Source organism: Bos javanicus, chromosome 18 (genome assembly GCF_032452875.1).
Source record: "Bos javanicus breed banteng chromosome 18, ARS-OSU_banteng_1.0, whole genome shotgun sequence".
Taxonomy (NCBI): Eukaryota; Metazoa; Chordata; class Mammalia; order Artiodactyla; family Bovidae; genus Bos; species Bos javanicus.
The window spans coordinates 44417624-44445549 of record NC_083885.1 but is presented as its reverse complement, the minus strand read 5'-3'; the positions used below and the strand labels follow the sequence as shown (position 1 = coordinate 44445549).

At 46.5% G+C, this 27926-nt stretch overlaps 1 long non-coding RNA gene across 3 annotated transcripts; it reads left to right on the top strand.

Annotated features, from left to right (window-relative positions):
* Positions 1-208: 208 nt before the first annotated feature.
* Positions 209-21486, top strand: LOC133230443 (uncharacterized). 3 transcript variants are annotated; one of them, XR_009730854.1, is made up of 5 exons: positions 209-1934; positions 3169-3480; positions 4299-4390; positions 9432-9527; positions 12430-16447. It is a non-coding gene; the product is annotated as an uncharacterized LOC133230443 (long non-coding RNA). The 3 variants fall into 3 exon arrangements; XR_009730852.1 differs by having other exon boundaries at positions 209-3480; positions 12430-21486; XR_009730853.1 differs by lacking the exon at positions 9432-9527 and having other exon boundaries at positions 209-3480; positions 12430-21486.
* Positions 21487-27926: the final 6440 nt, after the last annotated feature.

Sequence of the window (27926 nt, the reverse complement as noted above, 5' to 3'; positions counted from 1 at the left end):
CCTCCTCGCCTGGCATAAATTCCCAGAGAGTAAGCAGAGATCTGACATGCTTTTGGTCTTCGACATGCGCTCTTGGTCACCTGCGTGTCTTCCCTGAAAGGGCTGTTTTCTGTCTAGTTTTCCGTTCTCACAGAGGGCGTGTAAAACGCCTGGATGCCCGACCTCGTGCGTCACTGGGTCCCTAGGGGAGCTGTAGCAGAAAGGGGGGGGGGGGAGTGAGGGGGTGGGGCTGGTGTGGGTAGCGGGGAAGGGGGCGATCTTACCCAACAGTAAAGGCAGAGACGAGGCCCCAGAGGAGGCCGTGCTTTGTCCCGGCTCAGCAGGGCCGCAGCCTGAACAGGCGCCGGCCTCGCTCGTGCCCTGACGCCCCTGGAGCGAAACTGGAGGCCCTGGGCGCGCCAGCTGACCAGATGGCCTGAGCTGCAAACCCCAGAGACCCCGGGCAGGTTCTGGCAGCCCCCAGACCCGGGCCTGGGTCTCGCCGCCACAAGGCTCAGCTCAGCCCGAGCGCCCCCATTAGGAGGTGCGGCCCACCGAGGTGGCGTGACTGGGCCGGCCGGATAGCCCCACCCGGAGCCCAGAGGCGCGGCGCCCGCGGCCCACGCGGGGCGGGCGGGACGGGGGTCGTCCGCTGGCGTGCCCGCGGGCTTTCACCCGCAAAGCAGCCGTCCGAGGTTCCGGTCTCCGCCTGGGGTCGCCTGAGTACTGCGTCTACCAGGGCTCCTCCGGAGGGCGTGGGGGAAGGGGGAAGAAGCAGCTGCGCCACGGCTGCTTGCGGCCTGTGCCCAAGGCGGGGTCGGTTTCTAGGCAACGAGGCCCTTGCACGGGTCGCGCCCTCCCTCTTCTGGGTCGGTCTCCCCTCCCCCATTGAAGCTCTGCAGAGTCAGAGCCCCGGGACCCAAGGCGGAGCCCAGGTGTGGCCTGGGGGCCTGGGGGTGTGGAGCCCGACGGGCGTGGGAGTGGGTGACTCCAGGGCTGCCCAGCTGCCGGCCGGAGTTTCTCCGACTTCGGTGGGGCTGCGCTGGGGGCTGGGGACCCGGACGGCCCGAGGCGGGGGCGACAAGTCTGTTTCCTCCCGGTCTCCGCCTGCGCCGGCTGAAACGAGTCTTTCCGGTGGGGCTGCCCAGCCGAGTCCGCCCCGCCCGGCCTCCCGGAACCCGCTTGGAGACGTGAACGACCCCGCCCGGGCCGAGGGCGCGAGCAGGAGGGTGGGTGGAGCGGCTGGAGAGGCAAGAGCCCGGGTCCTGGGTTCTAGCGAGCTCTGGAGCCCCTCTTTCCGATCCGGTGGCTCCCCAAGGGCACCCTGACCGATGGTTTATGTTGAAGCTTCCTGGGTGATTCTGCGAATCAAGGCTGCGAATAAAGTAACCTTATTACTTTACAACTGGGGAAACTGAGGCACACACTGTGCCAAGGTCTTACCGTAAGTTAGCCAACCACAAGGAAGCCAAGGGAAAGCCTACAAGGAGAGACCCCACGAAGGCCAGGATTTTTCCCAGGGCCTGAGTCCTGAGGGATTGGAGTAGAAGAGGCAGGCAGGGACGCAGGAAGGTCTGGGCACGCTGCCCTGACAGGTTCGCAGGATCACCGCGGCGGTCCCCAGCCTCACGAAATTAATGAGGAAGAGGCCTTTCTTTCCTCAGTCGAGGAGCAGAGGTTCCGTTTAACCTCTGCAGACAGTAAGACAGCGACCACTCTCCTCCCAGCCTGGCGCCAGCATGAACCCGAGGGCATGTCAGCAGGAGCCAGGAACTGGAGGCGAAGCATCCTTCATTTCCTCTGCGGCAGTGGAACGAGTGAGGTCTCTGATTGCCAGAGTCTTGTTTTTTTCAAAATCGCAGCATGCTGAGACCGAAAGCGGGGTACCCTGGAGGATTCTTTTATATGCTCAACCTTGAGTCAGACTTGCAATCAGCATTTGATCAAGAAACTTGGTCAGTTTCTCAAAATGCAGAATCAATCGCCGGTTTTACTTTTTTGCTTGGCATTTCCTTGGGTTAGTCTCGGTTCTGAGGATGAAAGATTATAAACTATTGTCTTAAATTGTACCCTGATTAGCATCTTTCCTCCATCCAGGATTTCCCTGGAGCCAGATATTTGCAGCTTCAGGATTATGACTTTTTTAAAATATAAGTTTGATGAATTTTTATCCATTCCCCAAATTAGAAACTCCCTTAATTACAGGAGAAAACATTTTCAAAGAGAAAAGGTAGACTTTTAGAGCAAGCCCAGGAGCAATGCTTCTAAAGAAAATCTCAGGGCAGGCAGGTCCTCAGAACCAAGTGAGATGGTCTTTCTGCAGCTGTCAGGCCCACCGTCTTTCAGTTAGTTCTTGACTAAAAAATAAAGAATAAATGAAGGTTTCCTTGAAGCTGTTCATTCTCCTGCAGAGGATTCTACTTTGAGAGAAAGCATGGTGTTGGTTCAAATTCTTTTAAAACTGGGCTTGGGTGGCCAGATGGTAGATGGGGGGAAATTTCGCTTTGTGAAAATATTTCCAGCTAATAAATGAAGAAAGAATTATAGACAGAACATCACCATTTTGTATTCTTAATGAATGGTTAGATCTAGGCATGATCAGCTATGACTACTAAGTCTTGAAAAGAGCACACGATGTGCTAATGAAAAAACTCATCACCAGCTATGAAATCATCTTGATACTCCTTACAACCCTGCCCTCACACAAATCAAAGCAGCATCTGATCAAGAGTCATCTAGATCAACAACACTGTGGAACATAATCAAAATGATCTACATCTTGTGAAACTATAAATGGCCCAGTTCTTTAATAATAATTGTGTAGAAAATATTGCATTTAGATTCTAAATTGGATAAATGAAAGGAAAAATTGACATTCATAGGACACTTGTAAATTTGAACACTACTGGGTATTGGATATTTAAAAAGTATTATTACATTATATCAGATGGATAATATCATGGTTATATTTTTAAGTATTTACAAACATTTAAACATTTTCAATGTATGTTGAAATTTGGAAATGCAGTACTAAAATACAGATGAAATGATATGAAATCTGGAATTTATTTCTAAATAATCTTATGTAGAAATAAGAAAAAGTAAGTGTTGGAAACAGGGTGAACATTAGTAATGAGTATATGGTGGTTCATTTTATTATTCTTTTTTTTATGTTTTACTTTTTGCAAGGTATTCTCAAACTTGGGAACCAGCCTTGTAGCCTGACAAAATTACCTGGGATGGAGCTCAGGACGACTGGCCCTTGTCTTGCTCTGTGACTGTACATGTCACTTCTCACTTGTCCATTCAAAAAAAACTCTGGAGAACCTCCTGTCTGCTTGGGCTTCTAAATCATGGCACTGACACTTTAAATTAAAAAATAACAAAGAAGGAATCTGCCAAATAGAAGCATGGAAGGCTTTGCAAAAGAATTGACATTTGATATGGATTCTGACAGAAGAAAAGGAGTTGCCTGGGTGGCATCAGTTCATCTTCTATAAGGTAAGGTGGTTAGACTAGGTCTACATCCATTTAATCCTAATAGATTCTGGGGTTTTAACGTGCCGGTAACCAATTTTTTTCTTCTCTGGGTGTCCCTCCAGGGAGTTGAGCGACACCCCCCCCCCACCTCCCACCCGCTCCACACTGTGTACTTCTTGTCATCGTCCTTTATGTTGTTAGCTGAGACAATCCAAACGTGAGTCCACTAGTTGTGTTTGAAGGCCAAAGCATCATCATATTAACCAGTCTATAACCTTCTTTGGGAATGGTCTCTTGGACTCCTAGATTTATTTCTGTCTATCTGGTTCCCAAGGCATTTCACTTAGTAACTTTAGCTATACCAAGGCTCAGCCTTGGTGGTAAAGCCCATTTGCTCCTCAAAACATGGGTGCCTATAGTGAATACTCTCTGCCTTCCCAACTGTTCTTAACCTCCCTCTCTTCCTGTAGGACATGCAGTTTAATATACAGCATGCAGCCTGGCCTTCAGGTTAATTGTTCATGCTGATACTCTGCCAAAACAGGTCACACTTTGTGCTTTGATGGCCTTTTCACCCATGTGACATGAACCATCTGTTGGGGCAAAGCTTAAAACACTAGTTGCCATTTAGCAAGTAGTTGAAAGTATCACGTCTTTACTCCATTATGGAGAATTATTCTCTTTTCATCTTCTTGGTTTTGTGGATGTTTGTACTTTAAAAGGACAATTTCTGAAACTCTTGGAGAAGTAAGATATGACTATTTAAATTTGGTTGCTCCATGTTTGTTGAATGAGTTTGCCTGGGCTATGATGCTGAATCAAATATGTTGTTTTTTTAGGGACCTGGCAGCATCTAGCAGTGTGATCCAGAGCCTGGTGGAGGGCTGGGAATGCTAGCAGCTCCTCTAATTTTTACTGCTGTAAACCAAAGGTACACTTCACTGTGGGAAAATATTGGGAAATTAGCTATGATATATTGTATGTTTCCAGTGACTGCTCAAAAGCTTCATATACTAATTTAATTAGAATAATTTACCTTAATAGGAAACTATAATTTTCTACTTTTTCCAATCGGTTGAACCAATTTGTATTTTTTTTACCCACCCAGATGGAATTTATTACACCAAAGCTAATAACCTAAACCTTAATTTTTGTGCTAGCCATCATTATAACTGAGGAATTATGCTATAAGAATAGTTGAGACCTCTGCTTCTGGCTCTGGAACACCAGGCTAGATCAAACTAAACTTCCTACCTCAAACAAGTAAAACAGCTGGATAATTTAATGAATATATCTGACAGTGAGAACCTGAGAGGGCAAGATCCTAGAGAGAATGGAAACATAGGAAGGTGAGCCTGACATTTGACATTTGTCTAAGCTTGGGCTGCAATAAAATATGCCAGAGTCTGGGTGGTTTAAACAGTAGACATTTCTTTCTCACAGTTATAGAGGCTGAAAGTCTAAGATCAAGGTGTCAGCAGATTTGGTTCTTGGTGATGGCTGCCTGGCAGATTGCCACCTTCTCTCTGTGTCTGTCTTCACATGGCAGAGAGAGAGCTCTGGTGTCTCTTCTTCATCCTACAAGAGCACTAATCCCATCATAGAGGCTACACCCTACACCTGACCCAACCTAAACCTGATTACCTTCCCAAGGCTTCACTTCCTTATATGAGCACTTTGAGGGCCAGGGCTTCAGTATATGAATGGGGGAGGCACAAATATTCAGTACATAACAGCACTGTTATTCCCCTTAAGACATCTCTAAGAACAGTGATTTCAATGCTAAGAAGTTGAGAAAAGCTTTGGCAATCTCATAGAGACCCTGCTAATATCCTGGGCTTTTGGTTAGGACTTCTGAAAGGTCTCTTCCCTGGTGGCTCAGACAGTAAAGCGTCTACCTACAATGCGGGAGACCCAGGTTCAATCCCTGGGTCAGGAAGATCTCCTGGAGAAGGAAATGGCAACCCACTCCAGTATTCTTGCCTGGAAAATCCCATGGATGGTGGAACCTGGTAGGCTACAGTCCATGGGTTGCAAAGAGTCGGACACAACTGAGTGACTTCACTTCACTCTGAAAGGTGACACCAGTAGGAAGGGCAAATCACAAAAGGACCAACTCAACTCTCACAAAGGTTCAGCTTTGACTCAAACTAGGTTAAGATGGTCTGCCTCTATACTAACTGCATTACAAAAGCAAAAGAAAATCTCTGGAGAAAGATAGCATTACCTACAAAACTACATTTGTTCTACAACTTTTCATATACAACATGTTGCAGTTGATCAAAATGTATTAGGCATACTAGAGATAAGACCAAGTCACCTTTAACCAAGAGAAGAAATAGATAATATAAACTGATTCACAGAAATCCAGTTATTGGAGTTATCAGATATAGACATGTATTGATAGAATAACCTCTGATCAATACATTTCAGGAGATAAAGACAAAATGGAAAATTCCAACAGGAAATGTGTGTATATATATATATATATATATAAAGAATAGATGGAAATTTTACAACAGAGAGAATGTAATTAAAAATAAGAACATATTAGATGAGTTCAAAGTAGATTAGACAGATGAAGAGAGGTGAACTGGAAGAAAGAAAATGATCTTAAATGAATCACCAAGAGATAAAAGAGTGGAAAATACAGAAAGAGTGTATCATATTTTGGACATAGTAAAAGGTTTTAGCAAAATTGTAACTGAAGTCCCAGAAAATGACAGGGAGAGAGAGAATTGAACAGAGCAATTTTTGAATAGATAATGGCCAGAAATTTTCCAAAATTGATGAAATACATAAATCCACAGATTCAAGAATCCCTTTAGAGCCCTGTGAGTGAGTGAAAGTCACTTAGTCACATCCAGCTCTTTGCGACCCCATGGACTGTTGTCCATGGAATTCTCCAGACCAGAATACTGGAGGGGGTAGCTGTTCCCTTCTGCAGGGGATCTTCCCAACCCAGGGATCAAACCTAGGTCTCCCACATTGCAGGCATATTCTTTACCAGCTGAGCCACAAGAGAAGCCCAGGAATACTGGAGTGGGTACCCTAACTTCTCCAGCAGATCTTCCCGCCCCAGGAATCAAACCGGAGTCTCCTGCATTGCAGGTGGATTCTTCATCAGCTGAGCTACCAGGGAAGCCTTTAGAGCCCTAAGCAGTGTAAATTCAAAAAAAAAAAAAATCACATCTAGACACATCCGAGTCAAACTACCAAAAATCAAAGAACAACACACTATGCAAACAAGGACTAAAGAGATTGTTGAGAGGCAGAAAGATAAATATTTCTGTGACCACACAAATTTGGCACTGTCAGTAATAATTCATGGAAAATGTATTTTTCTGATTCTTATTGGATCAAACAATTGGATCAAACTATCTTATTGATTGTTTTCATGTCTTTGAAGCTAGCATTTTCTTAAAGAAGGATCACACTCTGTTTTACCCACATGCCACCCATACTCCAAGAGTCAGGTGCCAAGAGCTTCCTGCTAGCCTGAAAACCATGCCATTGAGTCTGGCAGTCGGCATGTGTATAGTGTATAAATACTCATAGCTCTCTTTCTGTTCACCCCAAGTTTGCTGAGCTTTGCCAAAGGTCAGGTTCAGTGTTGGGCAGTGCCTGTCCTCAGTTCAGTTTAGTTCAGTCACTCAGTTGTGTCCAACTCTGCAACCCCATGAATCACAGCACGCCAGGCCTCCCTGTCCATCACCAACTCCCAGAGTTCACTCAAACTCATGTCCATCGAGTCGGTGATGCCATCCAGCCATCTCATCCTCTGTCGTCCCCTTCTCCTCCTGCCCCCAATCCCTCCCAGCATCAGTCTTTTCCAATGAGTCAGCTCTTCGCATGAGGTGGCCAAAGTATTGGAGTTTCAGCTTTAGCATCAGTCCTTCTAATCAACACCCAGGACTAATCTCCTTTAGAATGGACTGCTTGGATCTGCTTGCAGTCCAAGGGACTCTCAAGGGTCTTCTCTAACACCACAGTTCAAAAGCATCAATTCTTCAGTGTTCCACTTTCTTCACAGTCCAACTCTCACATCCATACATGATCACTGGAAAAACCATAGCCTTGACTAGACAGACCTTTGTTGGCCAAGTAGTGTCTCTGCTTTTTGATATGCTATCTAGGTTGGTCATAACTTTCCTTTCAAGGAGTAAGCATCTTTTAACTTCATGGCTGAAATCCTGCCTAGTGGAGCTCAAAACTTGAGAGAGAGAGAGAGGCAGGCATGGATGGGACCCCACATCTCTGAGTGTGCGCTGTACTTAAGACACAGGAGCCCAGTGAGAGAGGGACTCATTCTTTCTGCAGAGTTCCTTTCTCAAATATTCATTGAGCACCTATTATGTGCCAGACTCATTAACATGTTTTTTTTTCCCCCTTGTCTTATTTTTTTCTGAACTAAGACCCATAGTCTTTCCAAAAAAAGCTATGACTTTTTTTTTTTTTTTGGCTGTGCCATGTGGCATGCAGGATCGAAACTATGCTGGGGTTGAACCTGCGCCCCCTGCTTTGAAAGCACAAAGCCCTAGCCCCTGGATGGACATCATTTTTTTAAAGGGGAAGATTTTTCTCCCCAGTCAGTGAGTTTTGTGAAATACCTATAAAATTAACAGCAAACAGGTAAACACAAGAGGCCAAGGTAGGGAAAAGGGGAAGAGGAAGGCAAATAACCCTTACAGAACCTCCACTGTTTATTCTCTCATTGATCCCCATGATAACCAAATGTGGGAAGTGTGGGTACACTTTATAGGTTGGAAATTCAGGCACAGAGAGGTTGAGTAACTTGTCCCAAGGCCCCAGCTTACAAATTGAGTAGCTGGTCTATAGACGCCAAGCCTTTTGACTCTGGGTCCAGTGTTCTTCCTACACAAGGCAACTGAGTAGTAGGTGTCCTGGAGACCTTCTTTTTCAGTCATGGATCCCCTGGGCTTGGGGCTGGTATTTGTGAGGCAATGTGAGGAGTCTGAGGGAACACATTTCATCCTCCTTGTCTGCTCTGCTGATGGGTTGAAATGCCTAGAAGTCCCAGATGGGGTTGGAGTCTGGTGCCTCCTCCACCCACCGCTCACCCCATTGGCCTTCCTGTCTTTGGGACTTAGCATCAGCATGTCATCTTCTGACAGGTAGAGAGATAGAGCAACTGAAGGTGAATAAAGGCTTTTGTCTTTGTGGATGATCCTCTCATCATCAGGGGGGTCCTAGCATTTTCTTGACAGTTTCTAGAGGGTCCTTTACTCATTTAGAACTGGCATCTGCATCTGGCTCTTGTGCAAGATGTTCACCTAGTCCTTTTGGCCAACAGTGTAGCTTCAAAACCAGACCAGAGAAAAATGAAGAAAAGACCATTCATAGGTGTCGTAGTCTTCTCGGGCTGCCTTAATAAAATACCATAGATTGGATGGCTTAAACAATAGAAACTGATTTTCTCAAAATTTTGGAGGGTAGAAGTCTGAGATCAAGATACCTGTATGGACAGGCTCTGAGCTCTCTTTCTGGCTTGCAGAGGACTGCCTTCTAACTGTGTCCTCATATGGCATAAAGAGTGAGCTCACTGGAATTGTAATAAGCCACTAATCCCATCATGGGAGCCCCACCCTCATGATGTCATCTAACCTAATTACCTCTCAAAGTCTCTGAGTACTATCTCATGAGAGGTTAGAGCTTCAACATATAAATTTCTGTGTACATCCTAAGTCGCTTCAGTTGTGCCTGACTCTGTATGACCCCATGGGCTGTAGCCCACCAGGCTCCTCCACCCATGGGATTCTCCAGGCAAGAATACTGGAGTGGGTTGCCATGTGTAAATTTGGAGGGGACACAATTCAGCCCATAGACATTGGTTTTTCCTTCAAGCAAATCTCGTCATCTCTTACCAGGGTAATGGGCATATTATGATTCCAAAAGGGTAGCAAGTAAGAGCCACTGCCCTGATGTTTGTTCTTTAACATTTGTCTTTTCAGGGGTCCCTTTGGCAGTTTCATAGTCAGGTTTCAGGAGAGACCAGTTTCCCATACTGAGAAAAAAGACCCCAAGGAGGCTATATGCAAGTTCTCTGAGTGAGTTTTGGTGGGGGGTGGGTGGGAACCAGATGTCCCAGGTGGTACTGAGCATGTGTCTAGACACCTGGAGACCTAAGGGAGGTGACTGCTGCTCCCATCTGAAGGTCAGGTCATTAAGTGGCCTTTACATATTTTATAGCTTTCCCAATTAATTGTTTTTAAATCTCTGAAGTTTGAACCTTATAGGTTCAGCTGCTGAAAACAAAGATGCTGTAGAGGCTGTTGCCCTATTTTTCTTTGGATGGTCTGTCTCTGTGCCCCAAACTCACTCCCACTGATCCTCAGGAGAATCTATTTACTAGATCTTCCTTTTGGGGACCTGGTCCCTTGTTTCTGGTAGGACCTCATGCTGTGTGCTCTAGGGTTCCGAGCGAAGGTTTTGACGCCCAGCCCAGCCCTCTTTCAGGTGCTGGGCCTGCACCAGAAGTCTGAGTGGGGTGTCCAAGCCTCAGTGCTCCTACCAGGCTGAGGACTCCTGCTGCTTGGCCTGTGGCCACTTCTGGCCAGCCTGGACCTAAGCTTTTCCCTTGACTGGACTCTGGTCTCTGCTTCTGATCGGCGACACCCTCTCCCAGTTTCCCGGTGCCCTTGAAAACCACTGCTGACCCTTCATGGCTTCCCTGGTGACCCTTCTGCACACACACCTCTGTCCCTAGCACGTGAGCAACTGTCCTGGGTCTTCCTGGGGCCTGTTCCCTCCCTCCTCGCCCTTTGAGGGTGCCCCTGACCATACCTGCCAAGTGGCTTGTCAGGAGGCTGGTGACACCTCCAGGGAGGGCAGTCTGGGGGCAGGGGGCAGGGGACTTCAGCAAAGCTGGTGGGTCTGGATTGCTCTGCTGTGACCTAGAAACAGGGCTTTACAGAATTGCCCTGTAGTACGTGCTCTCCACACCCCTGGAAGTTTGGCAGCGGGAGGATGGATTCATGCACAGTTTAGTAACAAAAAGCAGAACTTCCCATTTTGACTGCTCAGGGTTGACAACGTGGCAGCAATACAACTGGATCAAGCTGGCCCGTGTCGGGAGGCACTTGGGGCAAGAACAAGGACTTCACATGTGCTCTCTTATTTAGCTCTCACATCTACCCCTGGGGGATGTATGGATCAAGCTGGCCCGTGTCAGGAGGTACTCAGGGCAAGAACAAGGACTTCACGTGTGCTCTCTTATTTAGCTCTCACAACTACCCCTGGGGGAGGTGGTTTCTCTGAAAACATAAGACTCAGAGAAGTTAGGTACCTTGGCCACGGTCACACAGCACGTCTATGACAGGGTATGATTTTAAACCATACCCACCGAGGCCCAGGCTCACAAGGCGCAAGGCTGGAATGAGCACCTTCTGTTGCTCCACACACAGAGCAGCCTCAGGATAGGGGTGGGCAACTGATATTTCCAAAGATACTTAGTCTTTTCTTCTTTGAAAAAGTACGCCACTATGCAAGTCTTCAAATATGACTGTGCTTCACTACTTGCTAGACAGACCTGGATAAATGCAGAGCGTGCAGGATAAAGGGCCGCAGCGGTGGGTGCCTTGGCGGCTAATAAACCAGTTGGGAGGTGCTGTTCTCACCCTGCCCCGTGCCTGGAGCTGCCCCGAGCTCCACTCCAGAGGGCAAGACTCTGCCTTGATGCTTGTCAGGGCTGTGCCCATGCACAGCTCTGGGTAAACCTTTGCCTTCACCCAAGTGACCGTGTGTCCCAAGGGATACATTTATGCTAAATAGCACCTTCTGAGATCCTGCTCCCTCCCGAAGGAATGATACCCAGTTTCAGAGAATCCAGAGGAGGGCCTTGTGGCCAGGCCCTTACTGGGACAGAGTAGAAATCTCCACTCAGCTGCCACTGGACCCAACTCGCCCCTCCCTCCCTCGACTGCCCCAAAGCTCTTTTCTGCAGAGAGGGCCCCACATCCCAAGCCCTCTGACCGCTGGCAGCCACATCTAACCAGCCACCACTCCCAGCTTCCTAGTCACCCCCACACTGGGAGTCGGGCCAGGCTTGCAGGCAGCGTCTGGCCTGACGAGGTGGTGGCCGGGGGTGGTGGCTATGTCTGATTGAAGTCCCCATTTCCCTCCTACAAAGGCAGCATAATTAATCAGGCAGTAATGAATTCAGGTACCCCCGGCTTGTCACCTCAAGAGATAGGCTCTCTGAGAGCACTGGAATTCACAAGAGGCAATCAGGTCACCATTATGATTTTTTAGTATTAAATGTTAAGAGGAAGATGTATTGGAATTTGACCAAAATTTTGTCTGTTTACCTTTGAGAACCCCTCGCCCATTTTCTTTCTTCCTATTATTTATTTATAATTTACTTTGGGCCATTCTGGGTCTTTGTTGCTGTGTGTGAGCTTTCTCTAGTTGCGGTGAGTGGGAGTTGCTCTTCTTCATTGCAGTGCACGGGCTCCTCATTGCGGGGGCTGCTCCTGTGGTGGAGCATGGACTCTAGGCTCGAGGGCTTCAGAAGTTGTGGTGCACTGGATTCGTTGCCCCACAGTATGTGGGACCTTAGTTCCAGATCAGGGATCAAACCTGTGTCCTCAGCATTGGCCGGCATATTCTTAACCACTGGACCATCTAGGAAGTCCCCTGACCCATTTTCTTTCTCTCTTCCTTTGGCTCGTGGAGCTGGGGCACTTGGGGTGGGTGGTCCTCTGGCTGACTCTGATCCTCCACCTGAGGTTTTCTCAGTTCAAGGATGACTGTCCCCTTGTGTCCCTGTTATTCAGCATCCTCTCATGTGAGGCCTTGGGGAAGGGGAGGCGGGTGTTCCCCTCACTGAGAATTCAGGCTCCCCAGTGCTCTGCCACCAGGGCTCTGGAGATGGACCAAGTGGGCAAAGGTGTTGGGAGGGCTGTGGGATGCTGTGACTGGGCCCTGATTACACTGACCTGTACTCTTCAGCTTCCAGGAGCAGCCAGCCCAGGAGCACAGCAGGGCTATCAGCAAAGCAGGGATGCTGATCCAAGTTCAAATTCCAGTCTTCCCAGGGCCACACTGGGAGCTTTGGAGAAAATTGCAGAAGTTGGAGTTGGCATCCGTCAACGTAGTGGGATGAAACAAAGTGGCAGTCGTGGGCCACCTTGCATATGGCCTGCACACAGTAGGCCCTCAGCTAGTGAAGGCTTCTGCAGGTGGGGCCCATGGAGCCCCAGGCTTTGGGCTGAGGCAGGCCCAGGCCTAGCCCATTAGAGGCTGCTGAGCTCCACATGGAAACCCCAGCTGGCCGTGGGGCCCAAGGTGTAGTGTGGTGAAGTGGCTTCTGGTCAGTGCCAGCGCACGTCCCTACCAGATTCAGGACCAGTGGCCCCCCAGTGCCATGAGAATACTGTGAAAGCTTCCCAGAGGAGGTGCTATTTGATCCCCTTTAAAGGAATACATCAAAGCCCTACAGGTTGGCCCAAAGCTGCTGTGTCCCCGTAGACAGTGGATAAGTAACTTGAAATTCCCTGTGTCCCAAGCACCTGCTGTGTGCTCAATCAGGAAAGCACGTGATAAGCCGAAAGGACAAGCTGCTCAAATGGGCAAAGAATATGAGTAGGTATGAATAGGTATATGAATATGAATAGGTTCACCAAAGAGGCATGGAAAATGGCTCGGAGATTGATTTTTAAAAAGAATACTCAGTCCTGCCAAACCTTAAGGGAGATGCAACTTAAATCAAGTAGTGTGTATATATATATATATATATATATACTGGAATAGTACTCAGCCAGAAAAAGAGAATGAAATAGGGTTTCCCTGGTGACTCAGTGGTAAAGAATCTGCCAGTGCAGGAGACATGGGTTTGATCCCTAATCTGGGAAGATCCCACATGCCAAGAAGCAACCAAGCCGCATGAGCCATAGCTATTGAATCTATGCTCTAGAGCCTGGGAGCCACAACTACTGAACCCAGAGCCACAACTACTGAACCCGTGTGCCTCAACTACTAAAGCCCATGCACCCCAGAGCCCACATTCAGCAACAGGAGAAGCCACTGCAATGAGAAGCCTGCACACCACCACTACAGAAAAGCCCTCATAGCAGCGAAGACCCGGCACAGCCAGAAGTGAATAAATAGAATTATTTTTTAAATAAAATAAAGTAACGCTCTCTGCAGCAACGTGGATGGACCTAGAGATTATCATAGGAAGTGAAGTAAGCTAGACAGAGAACGACAAATATCATATGATACCATTTATATGTGGAAACTACAGAAATGATACAAATGAACTTATTTACAGAACAGGAACAGCCTCACAGACTTGGAAAACAAACTTATGGTTACCAAAGGGGCAAGATGGGCAGGGGAGGAATAAATTAGGAATTTGGCATTAACATACTGCTGCTATGTAAAATAGATAATCAACAGGGACCTGCTGTCTAGAACACAGAACTATACTTAATATTCTGTAGTAACCTATATGAAAGAATATTGAAATCTGAATAAGAATGAATATGTGTATAAATGAATCACTTTGCTGTACACCTGAAACTAACACAACATTGTAACTCAACTGTTGTTGTTTAGCCACTCGTTTGTGTCCGACTCTTCTTCGGCTCTATGGACTGTATCCGACTCTTCTTCGGCTCTATGGACTGTATCCTTTCAGGCTCCTCTGTCCATGGGGTTTTCCAGGCAAGAATACTGGGGTGGTTACCATTCCCTTCTCTAGGGAATCTTCCCAACCCAGGGATCAAACCTGAGTCTCCTGTTTTGCAGGCAGATCCTTTACTGCTGAGCCACTGGGGAAGTCCAAAACAACTGCACTCTAACAAAAAATTAAATTTGAAAAATGAGGTAGCATTTCTCACTCATCAGATGGATAAAAATTTACATGTCTGATAGTATCAGGTACTAGTGAGAATGTCAGGATAGTGCTCTCAGAGCTACCTATTGGTGCAACTGTTTTGGAGGGCCTAGCCATGTCCTTTAGAACTTCAAATGTGTATACCCTGAAACCCAGCAATTTCCCTTCTGCTTTACCTGCCCCCAAGAAACATACATATGCACACAGAGAGAAATGATCACACCAGTCTTTGTAATTGTAGAAACCCAAATGCCCATCAGTATTGGAATGCCTAAATAGATTAAGGCATCTTCGCAGTGTGGAGTTTTATATAGCAATTTAAAAAAATTGAGTTGAACCTATATGTATGCAAATAGATCTCTAAGATTGAGTAAAAAAAAAAAATCTGCAGAACAATACATGTATTTTTCACGTAAAAAAAAAAAAAAAAACCTTCATCAATAACGACAAATACTGCATAGTTTTAACGGAGTTCTATGTGTATTGCAAAAGCAGAGAACAAAAATCAGAAAAAATATGTACAGACTCATGTACAGTGGCTACCTTTTAGAAGGTTGAGTGGTAGCCATGGATTATAGGAGTTTGGCAAGGATGGAATGGCTTGAGTTTTCTCTACAATGCTATAGGCTTTGGGGAGACAAATGGGTTACTGTACCTTATGTAGAATATAGATTAATTTTGAAAAGAGTATGCTAGGGGAAACAGACTGCATGTAGGCACAGTTGGCAGAATACAACATGAAAAGCTGAGAGAATGGCGAAGAAGGAATGGGAGTGAGCATACTGTGTGCAAAAGCCCTCTGGGGCTGGCCAAGGGGAGGAAAGGGAAGAGCAGAGTGAGAAAGTCAGGGAGCCTGGACACGCAGAAGGAACCCCCAGGGAGGGAAGGTGAAGAGCCAGGCTGCTGATTGCTTTGTCCTTGACTGGAGAGGGAGCATGACACACAGAGATGCCCTTCCTGATGCTGAAGTTTCCAGCTGTGACAGCTAAGGTTCCTCCCCACACTCCTCCTCTCTTCCTTTCAAGCTGGAAATCTATTTCTCTTGCTGGCTTAGAGAGGAAGTCTTGATTAGTTTTGCATAAGGACCCTGAATTACAACTCAGTACTCCGGGACTTCCCTGGTGGTCCAGTGGTTAAGAAGCTGCCTGCCAGTGCAGAGAGCATGGGTTCGATACCTGGTCTGGGAAGAGCCCACATGCTGGGGAGCAATTAAGCCTATGTGCCACAACTGCTGAGGCCTACATGCCTAGAGACTGTGCTCTACAACAGAAGACACTGCAATGAGAAGCCCCACACCCCAGAACAAAGAGTAGCCCCTACTCGCTGCAAGTAGAGAAAGTCCATGTGCAGCAACAAAGACCCAGTGCAGCCAAAAATAAAAATTTTAAAAAGTCAGTACTCCTGGGACTTCCCTGGTGGTCCAGTGGTTATGAATGTGCCTTGCAATGCAGGGGGCACAGGTTCGATCCCTGGCCGGGGAACGAAGATCCCACATGCTGTGTAGCAACTAAGCCCCTACACTGGAGCCTATGAGTCAGAACTAGAAATCCCACATGCCTGCAACTGTTGAGCCCACCCACCACAACTAGAGTCGAAACGCTGCAACGAAAGATCCTGTATGATGCAAGAAGATCTCATGTGCTGCAACTAAGACTGATGCAGCCAATAAAAAAGATATTAAAAATCAGTACTGCTGCTGACCCCTCTGAGAGCATCATCCACAGGAATGGACACTGACCCTGGACACACCTTTGCTGTAAAGGGCTGCCCAACAGGTCTAGAAACCTGCTTCTGCCCATGTCTGTGTGGATGGGGAACCTGCTTCTCCTGGGTCATGCTCAGGGGTCCTCAGGTTTACAAGGTGGGGATGGTATGGGAGCCTCAATTGCAGCCAACTGGGCAACCTTCAGCCCTGGGCTCAGTATCCTGGCACAGAGCTAGGCCAGAAAAATGTGCAAAAAAGAGTAAAACTTATCTCCAAAGCTCCATAGTATGGGGGCTTTGGAGTCCGATCTGAATTCATACGCCAGCTCATTCCCACGGCTGGTACGTGTAACTGTGCAACCTCAGATACACCAGCAGCCTTTCTGGGAACTAAATAAATAAAATGTTATCAAGCTCTCAGCTCCATGAATGTCGCCCAGAGGTGGTTGAAAATAATGATGCTAACATACATCTCCTGTCTCTTCAAGACCTTTATCAGAACAGCAGACCTTGACGTACTGTGAATGTGGTTTCTGATGTATTGGATTGGTCAAAAGTTCATTTGGGTTTTTGCAGAAGATCTTACAGAAATGCCTGAATGAACTTTTTGGCCAAACCAATACTTAGTTTATTCTAGTGTGATGTTCAAGAAAACTCTTCTTTTAACTCAGTAACTCTTTCCTATCCTGCATTTCTTAAAATTGGAGGCTTATAGTTTCAGAAATCTTTATGAAGGAATGAGACCTAAGAAGAGAGATCCCAGTGAGCCTGGATTGGGAAAGGCCAGTAAAGAAATTGCTTCCAGCCATCCAGAGGCGAGGCGTTGAGAGAAATGGCCCCTCCTCTGCCATGTTGGCTGGCCCCTGTGGGACCCCAGTCAGCTAGTGAGGCATCCATCATTCCCACCAGCAAAGCCAGGACCAAGGAGAGGTGAGCGAGGCACCTGCCTGGGGGCAAAATTTAAGGCGGTGTCAAAACTGGGCTTCCCAGGTGGCACTAGTGGTAAAGAACCCACCTGCCAATATAGGAGACATAGGAGATGTGGGTTCAGTCCCTGGGTTGGGAAGATCCCCTGGAGGAGGAAATGACAACTCACTCCAGTATTCTTGCCTGGAGAATCCCATGGACAGAGAGCCTGCGGACTACAGTCCATAGGGTCACAAAAAGTCAGACACGACTGAAGCAACTTAGCATGCACAGCATGCCAAAGCACTCAGTAATCAAGATAAATAATATTTTAATGCAATATATGTTTAATAAGAATTAATGCAAAAAAAAAATCTACGATGAACAAAGTATCATCACTTTACACCCTGGCTTCCAGTCTCATCTTACTGACCCCATAAGCTGCTGTCAAGCTGTTTTCATCCTCCTTGCTGGGCTCTCTTGGGCATGGCTTGGTCTGCCTAGGTCTAGGAGAAAGGGGCTGGGGAATGGACTCTGTAATTTGTCTTCCATCAGCATGGGGAGGAGCAAGGAAACCTTTCTGGACAATTATCTTTTGAGTGTGTGTGTGTGTGATTTTTTTTTTTTTAAAGCACAGCACACACTGGCTTTTTTAAAAATAAAAATTATTTGGCTGTGCTGGGTCTTAGTTGCAGCATGTGGGATCTAGTTCCCTGACCAGGGATCGAATCGTGCCCCCTGCATTGGGAATGCAGCATCTTAGCCACTGGACCACCAGGGAAGTTCCTATATGATTTTTTAAAATATTTATTTTTTGGTGACCCTGTAGAGGAAATAGATTTAAACAAAATAAAACCTAAAAACAAGGGATAGGAACATGAGAATTTAGAGAAAGCAGATTTGAAAACAGTTTTCAGAAAGCCTTCTACTGCTGTCATCTGATTTTTCAGAAAATAGCCAGGGATTTGCAAAAGCAAATTTTCAGTTTTAAGTGCCTTTATTTCCCCTCAACGATGCTGCTGCAGTAAATACAGTTCAAGTGCACATCCCACTTGCCCCTCTAGAATCTGAGCATTCTGTACACCTGGCTTGAAAGCTCAGCTGGTTTGCCCTCAGACACCACCCATCTCAGTCCCAGGCTCATCCCTCCATCCCTGGCTGAGGGGGCTGGATGCCCAGCCAGTATGGAAGAGACACCATACTGGCTGGGCATCCAGTATGGGACACCTAGGTCTCTGCCACCTAGGAAGAGACAAGACAGCTACAATGTAGAAGATGTTGGCTTGATGAGACAATCCCTTAGTTGGTTAAATACCCTCCCAAAAGAAATGTGCTCTGTGCTAAGTCGCTCAGTCATGTCCGACTCTCTGCAACCCCATGGACTGTAGCCTGCCAGGCTCCTCTGTCTGTGGGATTCTCCAGGCAAAAATGCTGGAGTGGATTGCTGTGCCCTCCTCCAAGGACTCTTCCCAACCCAGGGAATGGGGTTGGGGCAGGGGGGAAAGGCCTTTTTCTTTAAGTTGGAAATCATGTAACAATTTTTGTTGCGATACAGTATTTAAATCAAACTAGATTAATAATAATGTAATCATATGCATTTATTCTGCTATTCTACATATTAAAAAAGAAACTAATTTGAGAATATTTAGAAATAAGGGCTTCCCTGGTGGCTCAGTGGTAAAGAGTCCGCCTGCAATGATCCCTGGGTCAGGAAGATCACCTAGAGAAGGAAATGGAAACCCACTCCAGTGTTCTTGCCTAGAGAATCCCTTGGACAGGGGAGCCTGGTGGGATATAGTCCATGGGGTCTCAAAAGAGTCGGACGTGACTGAGCAACTAAACAACAAGCTGTTGGTGGTGATTATTTGTGGTGTGTGTTCTTCGCTCACTGCTGAGGAGGCTGCTGTTCTATCAAGAGGGATGTCGGGGGACTAGGTTGGGGGAGCTGGAGGAAATCTAGGGCAGAGGAAGACCCCATTTCCAAAAGAGACAGCAATGGAGGCAGGCAGTTGAGTTTTAAGTTTTCAAGCAAATACTGCTTTTAAAAAAACTGGATTCTATAATTTTTTTGTATTAATGATATACTTTAAATTATTACTAAAAATGCCATCCAAGGGAACGGGAAAATGGAATCCGTTTTGTCCTTCCCTTTATCTGTGGACTTCATTTTAAAATCACTTTATTTTCAGCACCTTGGTTTTGTTGTCTTTGCCAGAAAGTAACTTTTCTGTTCAACAGTATATTAATGCAGAATAGAAATAAAGATGCTTTAAAAAAATTCTTTCAAGCACAAAAGGAGATGGTTTTCAACAGATAATTTTACATATTTACATATTTTACCTTAAGCATTTTGTAGTCTCTGCCTACTGGTGAATGGATCAGATTTTTGCACTCTTCAAAATGAACCAGTTTGGCTTCTAAGCCTTTGCGAAGGACGGAAATGAATTCTAACTTTTTTTTTTTTCACTTTATTTTCGCATCTTCACATTTCCTTATTTCACATGGTTTAAAATAAAATGCCTCCAGCATTATTTTTCCTTTTTCAAGAGCAAAGTGAATGTGACTTTTCGGAGGGGTCACAGGATGCCCTGGAGGCCTGTGGGTGTTGTTGGACTGCTGCCTGCTTTCAGCTTGACTGAAGGGCTTGTCAGAGTTTTCATCTCCTAAGAAACGCGCCGCCGGCGATGGCCAGAAGCAGGGGAAGGCAGCAGTATGAGTCCCACGCTGGTTTCTTTCCCACTGACATCAAATCCTGAGGTTTTAAAATTAATCCCACACAAAGACAGCCCTTCATTGTGGTGCCTGTTTGAAATTAGATGAGCAGTAATGACCTTTCTAAGATGTCTCGTTGTTAAGATAGCCCCCTGTTGAAATTGAAAGGCTGCCGAGGGGGCCCCCCGACCAGAGTGGGTGAGATGCCTCAGCAGTCAGCCGGGTCAAGGTAACCGCCTGGCCTGGCCGGAGGTGCTGCCGGGTGGCAGGAAGTGGCCGCTAGCCCAGATGGCCATGGTCCTCGGGCTCCTACAACCTGGAGCCACCGATGCTCCCCAGGTCTGAGCTGCTGACTGGCCCCAGCTGAGAATGGCTCCCACCTCCAGGTCAAACAGATTCCTTGAGTTCTAACAAGCATTTTTTGTTAAAGGAACCTGGAGATATAAAGGGACTCGACCTGAACATTAACAAAGAATGCAGTCACCTTCCAAGAAGGAGGAGCACAGAATGGGGACTGGTCCTCTGCAGAACCCCTGCGATACCCCACTTAATCTTACTTCTCGCACAGTGGCTTTTCTTCCCCACATCATGTGGCTTCCACACCAAACCGCCTTACCCGGGATCCGGGTGCAGCCAAGCGGGCAAGCCCGGTTCAGGCAGCTAACTGTGCCGTCCGAATCCAGGGCAGCGCGGCCACCTCTCCGCCAGGCCCTGGGCACCCATCCATCGTCTCTGTGGTACCTACGGGCTCTTCACACAGTGGCCACTAAGAAAACTTCTCAGGGAGAACAGGTTTGAATGGCAACGTCCCTGCACATTAACAGAAACAGCGGAGCATTTAGAGCTTATGTGGTTTGAATGTGACCTTCTTACCAGACTAGACCGGAATAACAATTTAGTTATTTTCGATAACTGCTATGCTTCTAAATAATTAGATATTGTAATCATTTCCATCAGTGACTCCGTTCGGAGCCCTGTTTCAGTTAACACGGTCATGGTGCCACCGTGGCCTGCATGAAGGGCTCAGTCTTTGGAAATAGAAAGTGTGTGTTAAGCATCCTGTTATTTTTACTGCCCACCACAAGCTCGGCTATATTTTTCCCATTGTTCCTATTTGGAGAAGGCGTCTATGCTGTTGAATTTTGAAATTCCTACTGTCCTCTGCAAAGGTTGCATCTCATTTGAGTTGCTTCTTTTAACCCTTGGCAGTGGTTTTGAAGAGAAGAGGCACAGGGAGACGGTCTGAGTATTTTGTAAACAACCAAAGCTGATTTATCAAAAGAGCACTTTTTTTTTTTTCCTAGCGTCATGGTCTCTGTCAAACTTCTTTCTGTATTCTGAGTGCTGGAGAATGCGCATTTGGAAAGTTAGAACGACAGCCTCCTTCTCTGTTTTAATATATTTCACCTCTCTGAGGCAGACGGATCAGAAGCTCACAAGGAAAACCGATGCCCTTTCCCGCAGCGAAATTAACCAGAATCACGTGGAAAACAATCCAAGCCTTGTAGGGAAGGGGAGCCATTAAAATGTGCCCTGAGCGATGGGCTGCACCCAATCTCGCAGCCTGGCTCGCTCGGCGGCAGACAGGAGGCTGCTCCCCGGGATGGAGGGAGCCTTGTTGTAGTGCCACAATTAAAATCAGCTCCTCTGCCAAAAAATAAAAGGGAGGAGGGAAGAAGGAGAACATCAAAGACAGATTGAAATGTGTAGTTAGTAATAAGAGTGGTCTCCTCTTGAACCAAAGCCTGCAGCGATTCACGGCCCCCTTGTTAATGAGAAATTTTGACCTCTGGTTTGTAAGTTAAACTTGTAATCCCAGCTAATGAAGTAAATCACTTCCAACTTGAGTCTGTTGTTCTCCCGTCTGCTTTGCACACTGGGTGTGAGAGTGAAGAGCCAGGTACACACACACACACACACACACATACAGATCGAGGGGAAATATAATTATTCGGTGACTGCAGAGTTTCTTGCTTGTTGAGGACGTGCTCACAGTGACGCCGCAGGCACGGACTGTGGACCTATCCGTTATTTTATGGTACCCTGTGTGTTGATAAGAGAGAAAGCCTCTTAGACTCTGGGTTGAACAGCAGGATTGAATGACACTGCAGGGAGGTAAGCCGGGGACCCTACACACCACATTTCTTCATTTCTTAAGCAAATGGAAGTACATCTTACTCAGTTCGAGGCCAGTGACTGAGCAGACAGTCTAGTCCTTTGCATAGGGAAAAAGTCGATGGAGATTTACTGAAGAAATGCTGCTGAATGAAGGAAAGACTGGTTGGGTGATGTGGAACTTGGAGGGTAGAAAGCATTGCTCAGGAATGTGTGTCCAGGAGAGGCAGGGCTGAGGAGTCTGTGAGCTGCCTGACTTCCGGCTGCGCTGAGGCTCAGTGGGGAGAAGAGCCATTGTGTTCAACTGGATACAGCTGGGATGCTCAGGGGCTTTCTCCTTCGAGTGACAGATTGTAGCGAAGACAAACAGGCTAAAAAATTACCCAGTTTTTATTGCGTGAGGGCAAACATAAGTATTAGGCTGTTTCGTCTCAAAAGGATTTCATTCAGAGAACTGTTGAGATTCTGATGGAGGGCCCTATTTTTTATTCAATTCTATGATGCATCATGTTCTATTCCTCCCAAAGAGTCTACAGTCTCTAAAAATTTCCAGATCCCTCTCTAAAAATTATCAGTGATCTTAGTTTTTGACTGGGCAACAATAGCCTTAATTTTTGGCCAGGAGACAACTCAGCCACACAGTCTAGTGCCATCCTTGGCATAGTGACCTTGGGGCATGAGCTGTCAGAGGTGAGACTTCTGGTCTTTGGGAGATGTTAGCCTCCCCGCAAAGTTCAGGCCACCACCCTCTAATCAAGGCGGACTTTACCGCTGGCAGGGGGTGGGGGGAGGTGGCAGCCCCCAGAACCTGCTGGAACCACGAATCAGGGGGAGCCCCCATGGCGCAGGGATGTCCCTGCCCACCCTCTCTGTGGGCAGGATCTGTGTAACAAAATCCCACAGTGGAAAATGGCTCTTGTTTGGCAAATCTGGGGAGGCAGGCCCCTTTTTCATCATCTCCCATATTGGACGTCCTTGTCCCTCTCCTGTCCCTTGGCATACGTTGGCCTAAAAGGTTTCTGAAAACTTCAAACTCTCTGGGCGTTAGGAAGGAGTTGGGGAGGGAAGATGTTTTTAAAGCACTGATTCCTGTTATTTCCGTTGAAGGGCATCCAGACCTAGTCTCCTCTGGTTTTTCATTAGACAAAGCAAAGCATTTGGGCATTTGTCCTGTTTGTATGACCCTGCAGAGAGCTCTGGGGTGAGTCCCCAGGCAGGAAAAGTCACTGACCGGGTGTCTGAAATCTGAGGACGTCTGGGGCCCGAGGCTGGGCATTTAGATCTGCTATAAACAACAGTGCGTTTTATGTCAAGTGATTTGAATAATCTCATCTTTCCTCTAAATTTGAGCATGTATAAAATATTAATTTTGTCAACAAGTGGAGAAAATGCCACAGTGAATTTGTTCTCCGATGGGGTACCCGGTATGTGGAGGAGCCAGTCGAGAAGGGGCCATGATGAACATAATCATGGTTTATTAGCTGCACGGGCTTTTTCCTTTGTTTCTTTTCATTTAATTCAAAGTGGAACAACTCAGCATGCAAAACTAAAATTAGCTGGAAAAAAAGGTGTAAGTGAATAAACAGGCAGATCCATTAGAGTCGATGGGTTATCGGATCCCTTGCCACTCCTCAGACAGCGGCCTATTAAAAGTGGTAATGTTCGCTGCCGGCAGTGCCCCTGGCAAAGAAAGAAGGCCAAGGCAGGCCTATTTCACATGCATCAGACACAGGAATTAAATAGACCAATGTTCCCTAAAAGACTGAAGTACATCTCTTTCTGACGTTCATCTCAGGCAAAAATTCATTGATCTCAGTATGTCCCTTGGCAATTATAAAATATTAAATCCAAGTCACACTTTTCTAGTTGGCTTAATTTTTTCTCTTTTCACAGCTTTCTATTTGATCAGTTTTAACAAGTTAGGAATAGCATCTAATAATAAAAAGAGCAGAGTTTAAAAGTTTGTTCTTTTGACATTCTTTCCTTTCTTTATTTTGTTTTGGGTTGGCATTAACTTTGCATTATATAAATGACTTGAATGCTATTTTAACAAACAGAATGAGTGAGCCAGAAGGTTCTTTATTGAGAATGATATTCATTAGTCAGTATCCAATGATAACGATAGCCTGATTTAAGGCTTTTTTTTTTTTTTTTAGCACATGCCCAAATAGCCTTCTTTTTGTTTTGTAGTCATTAATGCTCCCCTCTTCCAAAATTACCATGTGGTTTCAGCTGGGAGTATCTGGTAGGGCTAGAGGTTTGACTATGTTCCCACCGAGATTTACAAAAGATGTAAATTCCTTTCCCCATTTTTATGCATATGTAATTTTTTTAGCGTTTGATGTTTGTTAATTCAGAATATAACATAAATGCTAGCACAGACACACATGAGAAAAATGCAGAATTTTGGGAGCCCATTTTCATTAGACTATCAGTATGGGAATTATTGAAGGGAAAAACATTGCATAATAGTAACTTTACTCTCCAATTCTCCTTGCCATAAACTGTGAGAACATTCTCTCCAAATTTATAATTTATAATGTATAGAATCATTTTATGTGAAATAATAAATTCTTCTGAAACAAAATCTACTATGATCTCCTTACATTTAAGTTTTCATGTGGGGGAAGTTATTCATCAGTTGCCCACCATATACCAATTACTTTATGAAAAGCTTTATTTAAATAATTTGATCCTTACCACAAACTCATGAGGTCATGATATTGTCTCCATTTTTCAGATAGGTGCAAGGGCCTCACAATCATGCAGCAACTTCCCTCTCTGGGCAAGCAGGCCAGTGCCTTGGGGGTTTTGACAGCAGGATCAGAAAGAAAAAGAGAGGGAAAGAAGGTCAAGCTAGAGAGCGAGAGGCCTGGTGGATAGTGTTGAGGAGGGTAGAAAAGATGGGGCCACCACAGTACTCCAGGGAGAAAGCAGGAGAGAAGAGCCGGGTTCCAAAGGAGTGCTGTAATCTGTTATCTCCTTCAGACTGTTAGACAAGTGTGAGGGTTGAACTTGGCTTATTTTGAAATTACCTTTAAGTTGGTCAATGGTGTTTCATCTGAGACTCTTCCCTGAGACTGGACCACGTGGGTGATGGCTTTAGAACTACTAGGGTTGTTTGAAATGGCCAGTTATAAACAGTGTTTCAAAGAGAATTCAAAATAGAGCCGGAGCATGAGGACGAGAGGCTGTAAGTCTGGTGGCTTCTGGGCTCCGGATAGGCTCAACCCGGGTCTCTAAAGGGACCCTGCATGCAGAATTTTCTGCACAGTCTTTTTGTGGCCGCCATTGTCGTTCCCCTCCTGTTCCTGTTTCCCTTCCTGCCCATGCCTCCTCTCTCTCACTGTGCAAGGATGGTGTATCACATTTTTTCTCTCTGAGATAGTAGGAAGAGACCTCTCAAGGAGACGATTAGTGCCTTAGGGTTCAAACTGTGCCTTGAGCCATCTTTTATCATGGTCCAAGCCACACAGGGCCTGCTGTGAGACCCCCTGCCCAGGGCCAACAGTGTGTGCAGTCATGGTGGGCTCACCCATCTCTGCATCTCCCACAGTGGTGTCCCCTCTCTGAGTCACTAGCCCCCTTTAAGATCTGCTCCCTCCTCTGCATACTGAGACCTCTTTTTATCACTCCAGCACCTAGAACATGGCTTGACACAGAACAGGTGTTCAGGAAAGATCCACTGAGCAGAAGGATGGATGGCTGGCTTGGTGGCGAATGGATGGATGGACAGATTGGAGGATGGTTGAGAGTATCTCATAAACTCATGTCAGGAACTGAATAAGCTACCCCTCCCCGGAGCATGAGTGTTTTTTGAAAGACCTAGTATCGACTAAAATAATCAATAAACAATCTATGATAGGAATAGAAAAGAGTTTATTTGAATCAAACTGACTATAGTCTAGAAGCCGGCCTCTCAGCTAACTCTGAGGGACTGCTCCGGAGAAGTGTGGTTTTCAGCACAGCTTTATATCTCATCAGAACAAAGAACATTAAACAAGTCAGGGATACATTCCTTCAAGGTGTCCAAAAAATAGATCAGCAGTACACAGCTAGTCAGTATGGCCTCGGCACCCGGGGAGGGAATCTCATCATGGAAAGAGGACCAGCACTGGTGTCCCAGAAGGAAGGCTTTTTCATCTTTATTTTTAATATGGACGTTCTGTATTTCCGGTCAATGCACCCTTTCCTTAATACCGAAAGCAGATGTATAATGTATGTTTGATAGGCCATAAACAGGCTGTTTTAGTTAGCATACAGTGCAAGTTAATTCATATATAAGCCAGAATGACTTCCCCATACCTCAGTAAATGAAAATTTCTTTTATCACTAGGTAGGATGCTGCACACACAAAGAAATGTTACCCCAAATTGGGGTTCCCCAAATTGTGCTCCTCTAACCACTTATTACGTGACTTGCCTGAGCAGCCTGTTTACTGAGTCCCTGGGCCCCGCTCAAGACCTACTTCATCAGAATTGTGTGTTTTGAACAGGTGCACTCCAGTATTTGAGGATTCTTGTGCACTCCAGTGGGCTTTCCCAGGTATTGTTAGTGGTAAGGAACCTGCCTGCCAATGCAGGAGACATAAGACAGCAAGTTCAATCCCTGGGTTGGGAAGATTCCCCTGGAGGAGGGCATGGCAACCTACTCCAATATTCTTTCCTGGAGAAGCCCATGGACAGAGGAACCTGGTAGGCATTTGAGCATTTGAGCACTTCTGCTATCCTAAATTGGAGAAGGAAATGGCAACCCACTCCAGTGTTCTTGCCTGGAGAATCCCATGGACGGAGAAGCCTGGTAGGCTGCAGTCCATGGGGTCGCACAGAGTCGGGCACAACTGAAGCGACTTAGCAGCAGCAGCTATCCTAAAAGTAAGATTTCAGCAGTCCGGATGCTGATCTGAAAAAGGTGGAATGGAAACTCTTTCCTGGTGTCAGCAGCTAGAACCTCCTTTCTGCACCACCTACTGTTTATCTGCCGGGCCCAGGCAGCCTGAGGATCCAGCCCAGCCTCCTGAACACAAGGGGCCCTGCCAGTCACAAGGCAGAGGCTATGTTCCCATAATCCTCATCCCAACTCTGTCAGCAGCAGGCACCTTCCTCACTTCCTGGGATCAGGGTGGGCCTCTGCAGCTTTGTCCTGCCCCCATGCTGCCACATTAAGCTCCTTGGGTCCCAGGGACCTTGTGTAGTGAGGGGTCCCAGGCTCTTTGGGTCAGTGGTTTGCTACAAGCTTGTCCAGCCAGTTCTCCCAAAGGAGGGAGCCTAGACCTTCCTTCTGGGATTCAGGGAGGAGTTCCTGAGATAGAGCTGTTGTTGGGGTCAGCTAACAAAGCTGCTTCTTCTTGGGTGGAGCCTCAGTCATCTCATCTGTTAACTGGGAGTAAGAACAACCTCCATGCTTGGTTGCTTCAGACGTCTTGTGAAGGTGAGAGGCGTTGGCAGTCTTAGTGTAAACAAAGGCTGTGTGCATATGTGCCCATTTGAACTAAGAGTCCTCAAGTGCATCTGGGGTGATTTCTTTCCTCCATGGTGGAGCTGGGGCAGGGCTGTCCTCCTCCCCCGATCTGAACTTCTGCATGCCTTGTGGGGTGGAGGGTGGGGTGGGAAGGACAAGGGCCCCTCGAAGGTCTGTGTGCAGTGAGACTTTGCACAGACTTGGAGGGTCTCAGCCTCTCCTCCAACCCCCTTTTCCAGATTAAATGTTTGCATCCTTGTTATATTAGGAATTTGATCTCCTTTGTGAGCATTACACCCAAGTACCTCTAAAATGCTTCCCTGGTGGCTCAGACAATAAAGAATCCACCTGCAATGCAGAAGACCCGGGTTCAATCCCTGGGTTTGGAAGATCCCCTGGAGAAGGGAACAGCTACCCACTCTGGTATTCTTGCCTGGAGAATTCCATGGACAGAGGAGCCTGGTTGACTACAGTCCATAGGGTCGCAAAGAGTCAGACACTATTGAGCAACTAACACTTTCACTTTTCACCTGTAAAATACAGCCGTGGCTAGTATCTATGAATTGGCTGTTTTTGGTGTGCATGCATACCTCCATGTATGTGTGCGTGTGTGTGTGCGTGCACACGTGTGTGTGTGTGTGTGTGTGTAATGTATACTCGAGACAGGCAAAATGGTTTACATATTCCCAACCCATGTTAACATGATGTTCTT